This window comes from Sinocyclocheilus anshuiensis, unplaced genomic scaffold (genome assembly GCF_001515605.1).
Source record: "Sinocyclocheilus anshuiensis isolate Anshui unplaced genomic scaffold, SAMN03320099.WGS_v1.1 scaffold61, whole genome shotgun sequence".
NCBI lineage: Eukaryota > Metazoa > Chordata > Actinopteri > Cypriniformes > Cyprinidae > Sinocyclocheilus > Sinocyclocheilus anshuiensis.
The window spans coordinates 12,270-28,068 of NW_015536473.1; the positions used below are offsets into that span (position 1 = coordinate 12,270).

General features: G+C 37.7%; 1 long non-coding RNA gene across 1 annotated transcript in view; it reads left to right on the forward strand.

Annotated features, from left to right (window-relative positions):
- The first annotated feature begins 12,924 nt into the window (after positions 1 to 12,924).
- Positions 12,925 to 15,799, forward strand: part of LOC107704914 (uncharacterized) — a 7,167-nt gene continuing 4,292 nt past the window's right edge. The window contains exons 1-3 of the long non-coding RNA XR_001636024.1: positions 12,925 to 13,131; positions 14,506 to 14,591; positions 14,937 to 15,051. This is a non-coding gene — a long non-coding RNA (uncharacterized LOC107704914). The remainder of the gene's footprint in view (positions 13,132 to 14,505; positions 14,592 to 14,936; positions 15,052 to 15,799) is intronic.

Consider the following 15,799-nt stretch of genomic DNA (forward strand, 5'->3'; position numbering starts at 1 on the left):
CCTTCAGGATGTTCGAATATTTCTCGGAAGCGTCGGAGAAAAGTACTAAATGTGGGGAAAGCTGATCCATCCTCCCTCCATACTGCCGTGGCCCACTCCAAAGCCTTCCCAGTTAGGAGTGAACATACGAAGGAGATCTTGCTGATATCAGTGGTGTACATCGCAGGCTGTTGGTTGACAAACAAGGAGCATTGCAATAGAAATCCCTTACACTTCGTGGGGTTTCCGTCGAATTTGTCTGGAAGAGCCAGGCGATGATTCATTGAGGGAGTGGAAGAGAATGACGTGTCCATGCTCGATGTCCCGGAAGACGTCATTGATGAAGGATTGGAACACAGAAGGACTGTTAGCAAGGCCGAAAGGCATAACGGAATATTCATAGTGCCCAGTACAGGTGGAGAAGGCTGTCTTCCACTCATCACCCTTTCTGATGCGGATGAGATTGTAAGCGTTGCGGAGATCTAACTTGGTGAAGTAGTTGGCCTTGCGAAGTTGCTCCAGGGCAGATGGTACTAGGGGTAATGGGTATCGGAATTTAACAGTAATGTCGTTGAGACCCCAGTAATCGATACATGGACATAGACCTCCATCTTTTTTCCTAACGAAGAAGAATCCTGCTGATGCAGGTGAGATTGATGGTCTGATGAATCCTTTAGAAAGTTCCTCGTTGATATAGTTCTTCATAGCCTCCGACTCTGGTTGAGATAGAGGAAAGATACGGCCTTTGGGTGGTGTTGTGCCTGGTAGTAAGTCAATAGCGCATTCGCTAGAGCGGTGAGGAGGTAGTTCTGACACCTTGGATTTACTGAAGGCCTCCACGAGGTCTGTGTACTCTGAGGGAAGTGTGGATGAGTGAGCTGATTCCTCCGTGAGTTTGACGGCTTGAACTGAGATTGCTGGTTTGTTGCTCAGACACTTGACTTGACATGAAGGGTCCCACTGAATGATCCGACACTCCTTCCAGGAGATGAGTGCGTCATGTTGTCGTAACCAGGGAAGTCCGAGAATTACCGGGTTATGTGGTGAAGTGATGATGTAGAAACGAATACTCTCCGTGTGAAGGGTCCCGGTCTCCAAACATAAGTCCACGGTCGTGTGCATGACCTTTCCCTTACCCAGAGGACGCCCATCTAGCGCCTCCACTGCCAGCAGAGAATTGCAAGGGTTTAGAGAAATGTTATGTTGTCGAGCGAATTCATGCGACATAAAATTCCCCGCTATGCATGTACTGGAGTGATGTGCCTGAATGCAAGGACTCACCGCAGAGGGATTACGAAGAGGCGGTCGTGTGGGACAGGAGGCCCGGAGATGGCCGGCTTGGCCGCAATAGAGACACAGACGTTGAGTGATTCGGCGCTCTCGCTCCTCTGGAGACAGGTGAGTGTATCCGAGCTGCATGGGTTCCACAGAAGAGGAGGAAGAAGAAGTGATTGGAACCGAATGACTGGTAGGTATCGTTCTGGTAGGGCGACGAGAACGAATCAAATTGTCAATTTGAATCGCCAGTTCTATGAATTGGTTGAGCGTTCTCCCCTCGTCCCTGCACGCCCTGCACGCCCACGCATCATATCCCAAAAGGCTTGAGGCTGTAAAGGTGCTTCAACTAAGTACTGCGTTAACTGCGTTAACACTTATGCAACGTATTTCAGTTTTTGAATTTGAATAAAGTTGTCACAAATCTGTTTTTTGCTTTGTCATTATGGTGTATGGAGTGTAGATTGATGTGGGGAAAAATTATTTAAAACAGTTTAACATAAGGCTGCAACATAAAAAACGTGAAAAAAAATGAAGGGGTATAAATACTTTTTATAGGCACTGTATTACTCTTAAATATATCATTTTGACAGGTCAATTATGTCATCAATTTTCTACCTTTTTAGTTTATTGTCTCTCGCATTTTTCTTCTCACATAATAGTATAATTGCAACTCATTTGTATTTTATTTTATTATTTTAAAGTGCCCCAATATGGATTTTTGAAAATTACATTTCATGCAGTGAAAACTATCGTCAGAAAGACATTTGAAGAAAGGTGACTTGTGACAGTGAGGCTCTCTCTATATTTCACTCATCATAAACCATATTATTACATTGATAGCAATAGAGAGAAGCTATTTCATCCCAGGTGGCCCAACAAATGCTCAGAAAGTGTCTTCAAACGGTGCTTAGATGCTCTACATGAGTGACATTAAGGTACACAGGCTAAATATTTCAGTGTTGTAATGGAAGCATTAAAAATGTGACATTTAATTCTCAAAGTGGTCTATTGGAGCATACAAACGCACAGGATAGATTTGCCCCATTGCTTCTAGAACGATTCACCCCATTTCCAGAGCAGACAATCAGTTTAATATGAAACCCCTTGTGCTTATATAAATTGTGTACATCCAAGGTTTGCATGCGCATGCACCGTATTTTCTCATATTGCCAACTGCAGATGAATGAAAACGGAGAAACACAATCGCGGGGTTTGGTGAAAAGCGTTCTGCTCGCCGTGCCGAATGGAATGACTGACATCCATTTAGTTGATTTGCCTCTGGCAATGAAAAAACACTTTTGAAATGAATAGCCAAACACAACAGAGGAGAGAAGCCAAATCATAGTCAGGGACGTGCAAAAGGGTCAGGGCAGGCAGCAAACAATCAGTAGTCAAAGAACAATAGCAAGGGTTCGGGAATCAACAGAGAGGCCAGACACGGGAAGAAATGCTCAGAAATGTACACCGGGGCAATACAAGACTTCGCAATGAGGGAGAGTCTGAGAGCTGGTTAAATAGTCCACTTCACGAGAGTCAGGTGCAGGAGCAATCAGAGCTAGGTATGTGAGTGTGTGTGTGTGTGTGTGTGTGTGTGTGTGTAGTCCGGATAAAGTTCAAAACTCGGGAGAGAGCTCCCTCTGGTGGTGAGCGGGAGGCACGGCGGGAGGCTCGTTTGTGACAATATGCGCGAGTTGATTTGCCTGAGCTGATACTTCCTTAGTCAGTTGAGCCAGAGCTGCTGGATCATGTAATGGCGAAGTCTTCTGTAACGAGACGTCAACAGAGTGAGGATCCATCTGCAGCTTTATTGAAATTGTAACCAAACAGGCAAGGTCAGACACCAGCAAACACAACAGAGGAGAGAAGCCAAATCATAGTCAGGGACGTGCAAAAGGGTCAGGGCAGGCAGCAAACAATCAGTAGTCAAAGAACAATAGCAAGGGTTCGGGAATCAACAGAGAGGCCAGACACGGGAAGAAATGCTCAGAAATGTACACCGGGGCAATACAAGACTTCGCAATGAGGGAGAGTCTGAGAGCTGGTTAAATAGTCCACTTAACGAGAGTCAGGTGCAGGAGCAATCAGAGCTAGGTATGTGAGTGTGTGTGTGTGTGTGTGTGTGTGTGTGTGTAGTCCGGATAAAGTTCAAAACTCGGGAGAGAGCTCCCTCTGGTGGTGAGCGGGAGGCACGGCGGGAGTCTCGTTCGTGACACCACTTCTAATATCGCTGGCTACTTGTTGCCTTCCTATCTATGTTGTTTAATCTGGTTGACCAAAATAACTCTACTAGAATATTTTATGATGACCATGATTACAAACAATAGACAGAAACACAACACTGAAATGGTAACACTTTATAATAATGTGTCATTTGTTAACATTAGCTAATGCATTAACTAACATAAATGAGCAATTAACAATATATTTTAATCTTTGTTAAAAGTTAATAAAAGTACAGTTATTCATTGTTTGTCCATGTTAGTTCACAGTGCATTAAGTAATGTTATCAAACACAACTTGTGATATTAATAATGCATTAGTAAATGCTGAAATTAACATTAACTAAGATTAATAAATGCTGTAGAAGTATTATTCATTTTTAGTTCATGTTAACTAATGAACCTTACTGTAAAGTGTTACCATTGAAGAACAATTAAACTTTGTATTGAATGAATATTCTGTCTGTATTTGCAGGAACCACCACTATATCTGTGTCAGGAGAAAAAGGAGGCAGCTGCACACTGTCATGTGAATATGAGGACAGAGAGATTTTGGTTATTAATTTAGACAGTCCGTCAGAAAACATCCCTGTCTGTGAGACTGAAGAATGCAGTGGACGAGTATTTAAACAAAGAAACTGTGACGTCGTCATCAAGAATCTGAGCTTCAGTGATGCTGGGAAATACTTTATGAGAGTCTATTACCACAATAATCAGACAGAGCTGGAGCCACAAATCAGGACGTACCAACTTCATATTCAGGGTAAATTAAAACTGATCATCAGCACATGCTTTCTGGTTTTCTTTAATAAATGTGTTGATATGGCATGCTGGACTGGAAACAATATAAACTCTGAGTGGAACAAGCTTGATATTCAGATTATGATTACATTTGGTTCCCCAATCTGAAATATATGTTCATGGCTTTGATTGATTATTATAATGATTATTGTCTTTGTTTCTCCTTTAGATGAGGTTTCTGTGAAAACAGGTGAGGAGCTGAAGTTGGATGTTCTGTTGTCAAACGCTGATAAAGTGCAGCATCAGAGCAGAAGAAGCACAGAGTGGATGAAGGATTGGAGCAGAACTGATGGAGTTCAGAGCGAACGAATGACCATCAGAGATAGAAACCTGATTATTAGTAATTTCACAGCCAGAGATGCAGGAACATACAGAGTTCTGGACCCTGATGGAGAAATCCTGATCACAGTGACAGTCACAGGTGAGAGGAACTCAGTGGATGTTTAGAAATATTATGTTTAAAAAGCAAATTAATACAAAACTGTATGACTAACCTTTCAATATTCTGTACAGAAACAAAGGAAAAACTGGACAAAACTGATGACACTAAATATCGTAGTGAGTAAAACAGGCGGCACCGAGAGCTTTACAAAAATCTTAAACAGTGAACATAAAAATCTAATAAAAAAAAACAATAAAATAAGTGCTCTCTCCCTACTTTTCCCTTCCAGCTGTAGGCTACTGGAGTTTGTCAGCTGCACTGACTGTGTTTCTGCTGGCTCTGATTCTGACTGCTGTCACGTTACTCAAGCGTCTGCACAGAGGCAGCACAGAGAGTGTCCTTCAGGGAGAAAATGGTGACTGAATACAGAAGACCCAGAAGCATTGAGGGCCCATACTGACGTCTGCCGAGGGCCCGGTGGCCCCTGATTAAACTGTACAGGACACCTAGCTGGAATTCACCACACGACTTTAACTTTTTTAACACCGTAGACATCACACACTTTCTGACATTATAAACTGTTATAAACAATATGTGTTCTAGAATTGGCTCCAAATATCAAATGTGTGTGATATCCTCAGACTGCATGGAATCAAAGTCTGAAACTAAAAAATCAGTCTGTGCTCATCATTCAGTACAGGATTTTCTGTCAGATCTGTCAGCTCTGACTGACTGAACAAAGTCTAGCACCATAGCAAGGCAAATAACTTTCTTTTTTTAATCGGTACAAAATTAATGTCATTTATTCCATAGATCTGCAGAAGACACTGTCAACATATTTCTGCGATATATTTTAATTTTCAGCATGTATGCACACGTACGTGGGCTAGACCCCATGCACCTCAGGAATCAGTTTGTTAACTTATCAGCATTTAGTATTTATGTAAAGCTTCCTCTAAACATATGAACTGGTTACTAATTTCATTTAATCAACTAGGAATTACTGTTTCTATAAATGGGGGGAAAAAACAGTAAAGCAATAATATAAACATGCATATCTGTGCCAAACACACAGTGTTCTTGTACATATGTATATTTTGTAAAAAATTGTATTTACATTTTTTTTTAAATAATATTTATATGTATATTATGCTTTTGTCTGCTGAATAATGGGTTCGCTTTATTCTGCTTTGATAGAGCATTTATTCTAAAACATAAACCACTTAGGCAAGAAACATTTTGTTGGTTTGTAGTTTGTTTGAATTAAAACAAATTTTCCCGAATTATTTTACAATGTTCAGAAAAATAATGCTTTATTGATAATGATGAAATATTAAAAGGTTGTTTAAATATGTTACATCTGCTGCATTTACGTACAGACTAAACAGTCACTCTGTGAAGCTGCATCCAGTTCAGACAAAATCAGAAATCTGTTGAGATCAGACTGAAATCATCAGAGATCGTGTTTAAAATAAACGTCAGCTGCTCTGAACATCATGCAGCCATATGTGGAACCAAACAGACAGAAGCTGCAAAATCTTTTGTGGAATCCCACATGAAAATATACCATAGTAATTTATAGTAAATACTACAGTGTTTTTGAACCATATTATAGTAAAGTGTATTATACTGTATATATTACAGTATTTACAACACTACAGCATATTATAGTATTAACTACAGTGAACTGATAAACTGTAATAAATACTGTAGTATACTTTAGATTTACTATAGTAAACTGTAGTGTATTGTAGTATAATATACCCTATAGTTGTAAAAAACTTAGTACAGTACTAGGTAAAGTAATTTGTTTATATTACTATAGTTACCACAGCAACTATATAATTACCACAACAAATTAATTAAAATACTTTACTATAGTATGGTTCAAAAACGCTATAGTATTTACTATAAATTACTAAAGTATTTTTTCATGTCTTATTATTATGTCCTCATTAATTTACTGTATCTGGACTCACAAATCTCAGAGTGTTTCGTTAACCACGCGTTTATGCAAGCTAATAGACTACATCTAACAGCTAGATCTGCTTTGACAGAATAACCAGAAGAGGACAGTAAAGACCAGTCATACTCATCATAGTGGAGGCTCCATATTCCCAGACTCAGGAAGCTCATGTGTGGAAATTATTAGTTTTTAATGTACTTACTTAGATCTCACTAAACGTGCAATGGTTTACAAAGTTTAGACACATAGCTATCAGGCTACAGGTTACATTAAGTGATCGGGTAAAATGACCAGGAACATAAATCCTATTATTTGTGTAAATACTTTTATTTACATTCACGCAGATTAAAAAGAATATGTAATTATGCTAAGAATATGTAGCCTAACTCTATGAATTAGAAGCAAAAGGGTATTTTCTAAAGAAAATGTTGCAATAATGTAACAACAATATTACTATTCCAAGTGAATGAGCCATTTATGCCTTTACAATATGTTTTTTTTCTACTCCACTTGGTTTAGGCTACACCGATAAATTACGTTTGTATGACGGTAACTTAATTGTATATATATATTTTTTTTTTTTTGCTCAGAGAAACGTCAAACGAGTGTCCAATATAAAAACACCTGTGGAGGAGCCTGTACTTTCGGTTTTGATTTTTTAAATGTGGTCGAACACGCAATGGTTTACAAAGTTTTGACACCTGAACATTAGACCCATGCAGAACTTCCACCATGTAAGTGTTCATATGTTTTTACAGCCTGTGTGTTTTTGTGTTGTTATCTAGATTGTTGTTTCTATTTGTGGGAACTATACACAGTGATTCGACATGTTTATTCTATGTGTGATTATGACGTCCTGATGTCTATATCTGTCACATAAACCAGCTCTTCTGTTTTCTCATCAGGTTTTCAAATCTTCTGATGCTGCTGTTTTGCTTTATCTATTACAGTGGTAAGTATTTGTGTTTACAAATTGTCACTTTTTTTTTTTCAGTTGCATGTAGAGATGTTGTAGTTGATTGTTTCACTTTCATGTCATTTCATGTCATGTCTGTCATAGCAAATTAGCGTGGCAAAGCGTCTTGTCATAGGATAAGGACACGCAGTCAACCCAGGTGGTGAAAAAGAAAGCTTAAAATTAACTTATCTCCTACAGTTAAAACTAATGGATGGTATCATTGTCTTCTATGATTTTCAACACACATAACACTGTTAACATCTCAGAAAATCTGGGGTTTCCTGACCCTTTAAATACATTTTTAAATGTTTGATTCACACTTTTTTTTTTTTTGCTCTTCAATTTTGCATTCGTTTTTTAGTTTTGTGCAATATATATTTACATATGTTTTTACATTTTGGATTATTTCGTTAACTGTGACTGCAATACTTTTGCTGGGAAAGTAATCATCACATCACAATCACATACAGATTATTTAAACTGTGAGTTTAAAAAAGAAGAACAAAAATGGTTTTCTCTTCCCACCTTCCCTCTTTCAGCTGTAAGGCATTGGATTTTGATTGCTGGAATGTGTTTGTTTATGGTTCTGCTGGGTCTGTCTCTGATGATACTTGGTGTCAACAGAAAACACCAGGAAAGTGGAACATAATTCCCCCAATGGATCCCAATGTAATAAACTGTAAAAGGGGCCCAGTACACCATGGGTTTAGATTTGTTCCTTTATTCCAAATAAACAGATTATGATCCACAAATAAATGTAAAGTGATTCACAAAAATGGAACATATTAACCAATAAATAGAATGAGATCCCGAAATAAAAAAACAAAATTCACAAATGTTTTTATTTTTTTGACAAACACAACTAATTTTTGAATCAGTTAAATGGCTTTCTGTGCATTTGTGGATCGCTGCAAGCATTTGTGGATTTTGAAACATTTCTAGCTTCAAATCCAAAAATATGTGGACTCCACCCATTATTAAGCCAATCAGATAACAGGCTCATTGCGCTGACCAGTTAAACCTAGGAAGTATAAGGTCCATACAAATTGGTACAGTAAAAGATTTTTAAAATGTGAATTTCGTTAGACCATTAGACTGTGTATCAAGCCAAGTCACAGTATTACACAGTAATAACACAGTACAAACATACGAGTTTGTGTAATAGATGAAATTACTGTCACACAATAGCCAACAGCATTTCCCAGTTCTTCATTCAAGCCATTTTAATGATGCATCTGCGTGGATCTACAAATTGAGTCATCTGAACAAACAATTTTACATCGAACAATATTGCACAAGTTAATAATTACCACACAATATTTTGTGGTAATTATTATTAAAATATTATCATTGTTTTACATTGTACTTGATTAATTTATGCTGCTGTTGTTGCCACTGTCTATGTTAGCTGTCATGGATCAGAGTTCATATTTTTACTGAATTAACATTTGTTGATCCTCACCATGTTTGAGAATCGTGTGCTGAGGTATATGTGCATCTCAATGCAACTTTTGTATATAATACATTTGTCAGTAGATATGTTTGCTTTTAGTTTTAAGAGGCAGAAACTTCTCATATTATGTGGGTTTTTCCCACCCTGAGTGTAAAGCAAACTGATTGGTCGTAGCGAGGATATGCTGTGATTGGTCAGCAAAACGTGGCTGTTATCTGATTGGTTTGAGTAGACTGAGTGTGGAGTCACCTATATGTGGATTTTTCTGCACATCTTGATGCGAGAAATGTTTCGAAATCAACAATACATGTAATGATCCACTAATGCACAGAAAGTTAATCACAAATGAATGCCAGGCACGGTTGTTTTTGTTACATAAAATCATATATGTGAATATGTTTTTATTATTTGTTTAATTTTGTGAATCTCTTTCTATTTATTTGTGAATGTTTGATTTTTGTGAGTCTCTTTATATTTATTTGGAGTAAAGGAACAAATCTAATCCCATTCTAGTCACTGGTTACTTGTAATTTGTCAACAGATCTGCAAAGGATTCTGTTAAAACATGTCTGCAATATTGAAGTTTGTTTACATCATTTGCATCAATGCCTTTCTGTTCATCACTGTAAAGCTGCAATCTGTATGACAGTAGTCAACAAGTGAAGTGGATCAAAAAAGTTCATCAGAGTTGTACTAAGACAAGAACGCTTTAAGGTTTTAGGACAACTTTGATTAATTTTTTTGATCCACTTCAAATGTTGACTAGTGTATAATCTTTATGGTATAAGCTGTATTGTATCTGTAAAGTATGAAGTATTTTAGATATGTCAAATATTTTTGTCGGTGCTGTTGTTTGTTGATATGTATTTTCATATGAATTAAGTATTTTCCACCTATGTTCATAAAAATAAAGTTTTTATACAATATGATGAAATATGAAGAGAACGTTTAAAAAGTTAATGTCTGCTGCATTTATTTACAATCTAAACAGCCTCTTTGTGAAGCTGCATGACGGATTAAGACAGAGCTGAAATCTGCTTGTGCACAATTGAGGTGGCTCAGAGCAGATATTATGATAGAACCATTAAAGGGGTCATATGATGTTGCTAAAAAGAACATTATTTTGTGTATTTGGTGTAATGCAATGTGTTTGTTTTTTTTTTATTTTCCACATACTGTACATTATTGTTTCTCCTCTATGCCCCGCCTTTCTGAAACGCATCGATTTTTACAAAGCTCATCGGTCTGAAAAGCGAGGTGTGCTCTGATTGGCCAGGTTATGCGTCGTTGGGGAATCATGGAGTGTGACGTATGAGGGGAACACCAGTATTACAGCACAGGGTCACACAAGCCATGATACAAAGTTACAGAAACTAAGCAGCTGAAATCAATATGTCTTCCTCAGATGTAATGTTAGTTATGTACATCAGCGTCGGGTAAAACAGCATTATAATCTCCTTTGCGGTAGAGAAAGCTGCTTACATGTAGTCTACACGGGGAAACGAGTAACAGCGAAGATGCTGAATTACACGTAAACACAATCAGCTTTTCCGCATATTGATACTGACCCTGATAATCATCACTTCTACTTACCGCTTGCTCCATTTCTGTAAATCAGTTTTTGTGAATGAATGACTTAATCCACCTGTAGCTTTGATCTTCATCAACAGCCGCTTGTGCCACCTGCTGGTGAGCGACTGACAGCAGCTGGAGATCATGAAATGTGCGTGAAATATTTTGAATTGAAATATTCACAGCTTAAATAAACAACTATGGTAAATTTCATGACCTAAAATTGCAAGCCCTGAAAATACAAGGCATTAAAATGCAAACACTGTTAATGCAATGCATTATTTTTTCAGTTAGTGCAATTCAACATGCTAAAAAAAACGTGCCAAAAGTGTAAGCGCGGAAGAATGGAAGTCAGAAGCATGCAGATCATATTTATTTTGCGTTAGCATGAAGCTGCAGTTTCACAATACATGAATTATTCTACCTTCATACGTTGCGATTAAATTTGACCTCAGACGAAATTCTGGCATTGTCAGAAGATTTGGCGCACAGTCCTGCAGTGTGACTTTTCCTACGACGAACGTAAATCTGTCTTCGTTTTTTGAGACAAGCCATGATCAGAATTAATGCTAGAGATTTCTTCTAACCGCATAAACTCCGGCGCTCTCGTCGTCCGCTCACGGAATTCATCTGATATGTTGCTTTTGCTATGATAAACACCGGTTGCGCTGCTGTTTTCATGTGGGTGTGTAGTGCTGCTTGCACTATTCTTCTTAAATACGCCGGGATTGCCGCCATTCGTATACTTTTCATGATAGCCAAAATTTCAGCATCACGTATAATGGCAAGCTCACACTACAGGATTGAAAGACTAGCCCAATCACTGTGTTGCTCACACTACGCAACAATATTTCTTCTCATCTGTCGTCGTTTTGTCATAGCTGCGCGCATACTACACAACACAACGCTAACGAGGTGCACACACTACAAAACATTCAGTGAAGAGGCGTTCCCGACCATCAGCGAAAATACGTTTTCTCACATAAATTCTTGTGAGAAATTACAGCGATTACAGGCTATACCTTCAAGCATGGACGATCAACTGGCCCTTCAATTGGTCTGTGCAGTTATTTTATCCGGGTTTCAAAGCTGTCATGAAGGATTTTCTTAATTTTGTTTTTCAGTGCAAATGTATTGAATATTCACCCGACCCAATGTGACATTTTTTTAAACCTAATGAAACTTTATTGCAAAAATTTACTTGTATATAATTATAGTCTTGGTCATGACTTTGGCATTCAATTATTAAAGAATGAAACAGTACAGCAACATGAAAATGATACTTGAGGAGGTGTAGAACAAGAATTTGCAGAAAACAATTGTATTTTTTTCTTTATGAAATTTTAAAATGTCTACCAACACCAAGTGTCTCAGCCCAAAACATGCATACAACATTTTACAAAAACATTTTACAAACCCACTGCAAATGATTTATTAATACATTAAATACAATTACAATACTCAACTCAACTTTAAGAATAAAGTGCTTGTGCACAACTGAGGTGGCTCAGAGCAGATATTATGTTAGAACCATTAAATACCATTACCATTAAATAAGAAGTGCCTGTATAATGTTTTTTATTATTATTTTATTTAGCCTATTATTATAAATTAATTGACTCTGGTTTCAGTTTGATACGTACGGAAGCGTATTGCATTCACTTGAGGAAAAAAAATCTACTCTGTTTTTCAGAATTAACGAGATCCCTCAAAATCCTGCGAGAAGCTTTCACCTGCCCGAAGTAACGTCAGGCCACAGTTGCTGATGCTAATCAGCCTGACCCTCCAACAACAACAACAACAGTGCCAGGCCTACATGGGTTCAGTGCAGGTAAGATAGCTAAGTTATTATAGTTACATGTTAATGCCAAATGATGTCTGCTAACTGTTCGCTTGACGACATGTACAACGAGGTTAGAATAGCTGTTTATAAACATGTAACGTTAATGTTACGGGCATATTTTTTACTAACTACGTTAACTTAAGTTACACCATCAACTGCAGTTGGTAGGCTAACTTATGTAATGTTAAGCTAATATTTGTACCGTTAGTCAGCAAAAGGAACCGTAACTTTTAAGGTCGAGGCAGAGTAGATTTTTTTTCCTCAAGTGAATGCAATACGCTTCCGTAGATACGTGCTCCGACCCACACTTTTTAAACAAATGATTTGCAAAGGTTTCAGAAGCAGTGTTAAAAAAAAAAGAAAAAGAAAAAAAAGGGCCATCACTACCACGCAACGCCATGTAGACGCGCAATAATTTTCAGCGCAGATGGCACGTGACTGCAGTAAACCGAAAGTGAAAGTAGCCTGCCTTGTGCTTTATATAACTGCACCATTTTACACCCGTGTTTAAGAATCTTTAACTCAACAGAAATAATGAGTATCCGAGTATCCAGTGATTTCTGTATGCTATGTAGGAATTTACGTGATGTTGTTGAGAAAACTCAGGACGTCTAGTAACCTTACATTTCGAGTAAGTGTCAAAGTGAGGCGGCAAGAAAAGTTATCGACTTCTTCAATAAGTAAGTAGCCTAACCATGAAATGTAACTTACACATGAAGTACGTTATATGCATTTTTGATCTTATCAATGATGTCTTTATTATCAATTATCTTTGGCATAGGCCTATATAGAACCTATGTTAAAATACACCTTTTTTTTTATATGGAGGCCTAATCATAAAAGCCAAAGTAATAAACCACATGGTTGCAACTATTTTCGCTCTAACATATTTATTTATTTTTTATTTAGCTGCGTGTCTCCAAATGTTCTGTGTAAACTAAAGTCAATATTGAAAAATAATATCTGCTGATTCAGATGATGCCAGTTCTTAACATATACAATAACATCAGGGGCGTAGCATTAGGGGGGACGCCAGGGACATGTCCGTACCAATATCCAGCGACTACCAAACTGTCCCTAGCAATAATTTTGATCATACAATTAAATATATGTATGTTTTTGTAATTTCGGACTCATCCGAAACGTCATACCATTGATATTAGGCTACCTAAGAAGTTAAAGTAAATATGTTAGAAAACTGTGCGCTTTCAAGAACGCATATTTAACACATTGGCGGAGTAAGAACGTAGGTGCACACCGGAGGAGAAACGCAGCCGCAGGTATCGCACCCCGTTCAAGACAGCAGTCCACAACAGTTCATATACAAGCTCACTTCAGGAATTAACAAAGTTGCATCGATGAGTTTAATGTACAGTGTTTGACAAAACAGAGCAAACGGAAAGAGAAAGCGCAATCTATGTCTATTATTAGCTCTCTATGTAAAGCATATTTACAGAAAGAAAAAGGTTGTGCTGAAAGATACACAATCTTCCAGCCTGGCATAATTTGGGACAAATATAATGAGATTTTATGGATAACCATGTGAGTGGAATGTTGTTCAGCTGAATGCACAAAGCAAACTGTTAGCTGAAATATCCACAAAAAAAAAAAAAACACTGAAATAAGTGCGTGCGGTTTATCTGTCCATCAGATGCATGTGAAAGTTGTGTTCGTTACTGCAGCAACAGCAGAGTATTCTTTCAGAATCATCCTGGGTCCAATTAGATTAATATACAAATAAAGTGATGCGTGATTAAGACACCCAACGCTCTGATGCTGCTGTCATGTTGTTGGTTTAAAAAAATTTAAATTGTGTAATTATTGTCTGTTAAACATAACATAAAAAACTCTGTTTATAATGGCTGTTGGACTTTCTGACTGGAAGACCTCAGGCAGTTCGGGTCTGCAGCAACACATTAACATGGCAAATCTAATTAAGCCAGAAGTGAAATCTTGATTACTGATTAGAAATCAGAAGTCAGAATCTTTTGTTTCCTATAAACACATACATACTACTTGTATTTTGTTGTATCTGAGTGTTTCTGTCTCATCAGACGTACCTGTGCAGCTTCATGAAGACTGAATGAATCATGGAGGACACGCAAGCATTCAGAGATGGGGATTTTTCTCCAAGATGCAGGTAAGTCAAAGTCTTCATATGATCTTAATGTTAAATAGAAGATACCGTGTACACCACATAACCAGGGTGTTTAGGGTGTTTGCCAGGGTTGGTGTAGTGATCTGTTGACTTTTTCCTATTCTGGACACCACAGATAGATAGACAGGTGGATGGAGAGATGACATTATGCTTGGACAGTGTCATCACTCTTCAACATATCTTCAGCTTCATTTATTTCTTTAATAATATATATTTTTTTTTGATAGACAACTTTCCTGTGTGGAATTTATTGCCATGTAAAATCAACCAGTTGGATTCTTGTCTCTACTAAATTATCTCTTTTCCAATGTCGCTATTCTATTAAAGTCAATTTCAGGGGGACAGATCAAACTTACCAGAGCCCAGCTGTGTGTCCATGAAGAGTAACTGGTCTATGAAAGAACCGTTAAAATTTGATGGAAGACACATCACCCGATCTGAGGTACAACAGTTTTACCAACCAAATTACAGCACAAATGAAACAGCTCCATCACTTTAATGGGAAAACACATCAACAGAATGAAAGTCACTACTATCTAGCCCTAGAAATAGAGTACACCAGGGCCGGACTGGGACATAATTTCAGGCCGGGAAATCTCACACTCATCCAGGCCACACAGAAAAAAGGGGTCAACAGCTTGTCTTTTGGGGTACAACAGCTTGTCACTGAAGCAGTACTCTTAAAAGGACATATTTGTACTTTTTCTTTTTTCTTTTTTTTTTACCCCTAATAGGTACATATTAGTACCTTAGAGTAGTAATTTGTACCCTTAAGGTACTAATTTGTAGGCCTAGTCCTTTTAAGGGGCCTGTTCCAGTGACAAGCTGTTGTACCACAAAAAGTGTAATTTTGGCCCCTTATTTCCTGTATATAGCCTATACATCCACAACCATTTCTGAAACCAGACAACCCTATTATTTGAATGGCCATCATATAAAAAATGATATCTCCAATATCTCTGTCTCTCCCTTTTTTTCTTACCTGTCACTTCTTCACCAGCAGGTCTACTGTTGTGAACAGAACTGTGTCCACCTTGTTGAAAACAACTACCTCATTTCAATTTGTTAGCACAGAATTGTATTTATCTTAAAATGACTTAGATTTAACAAACCTCTGTTACATACAAATATACACTACCAGTCAAAAGTTTTTGAACAGTATTACAGTATTACAGATTTAAAGAGTTTTT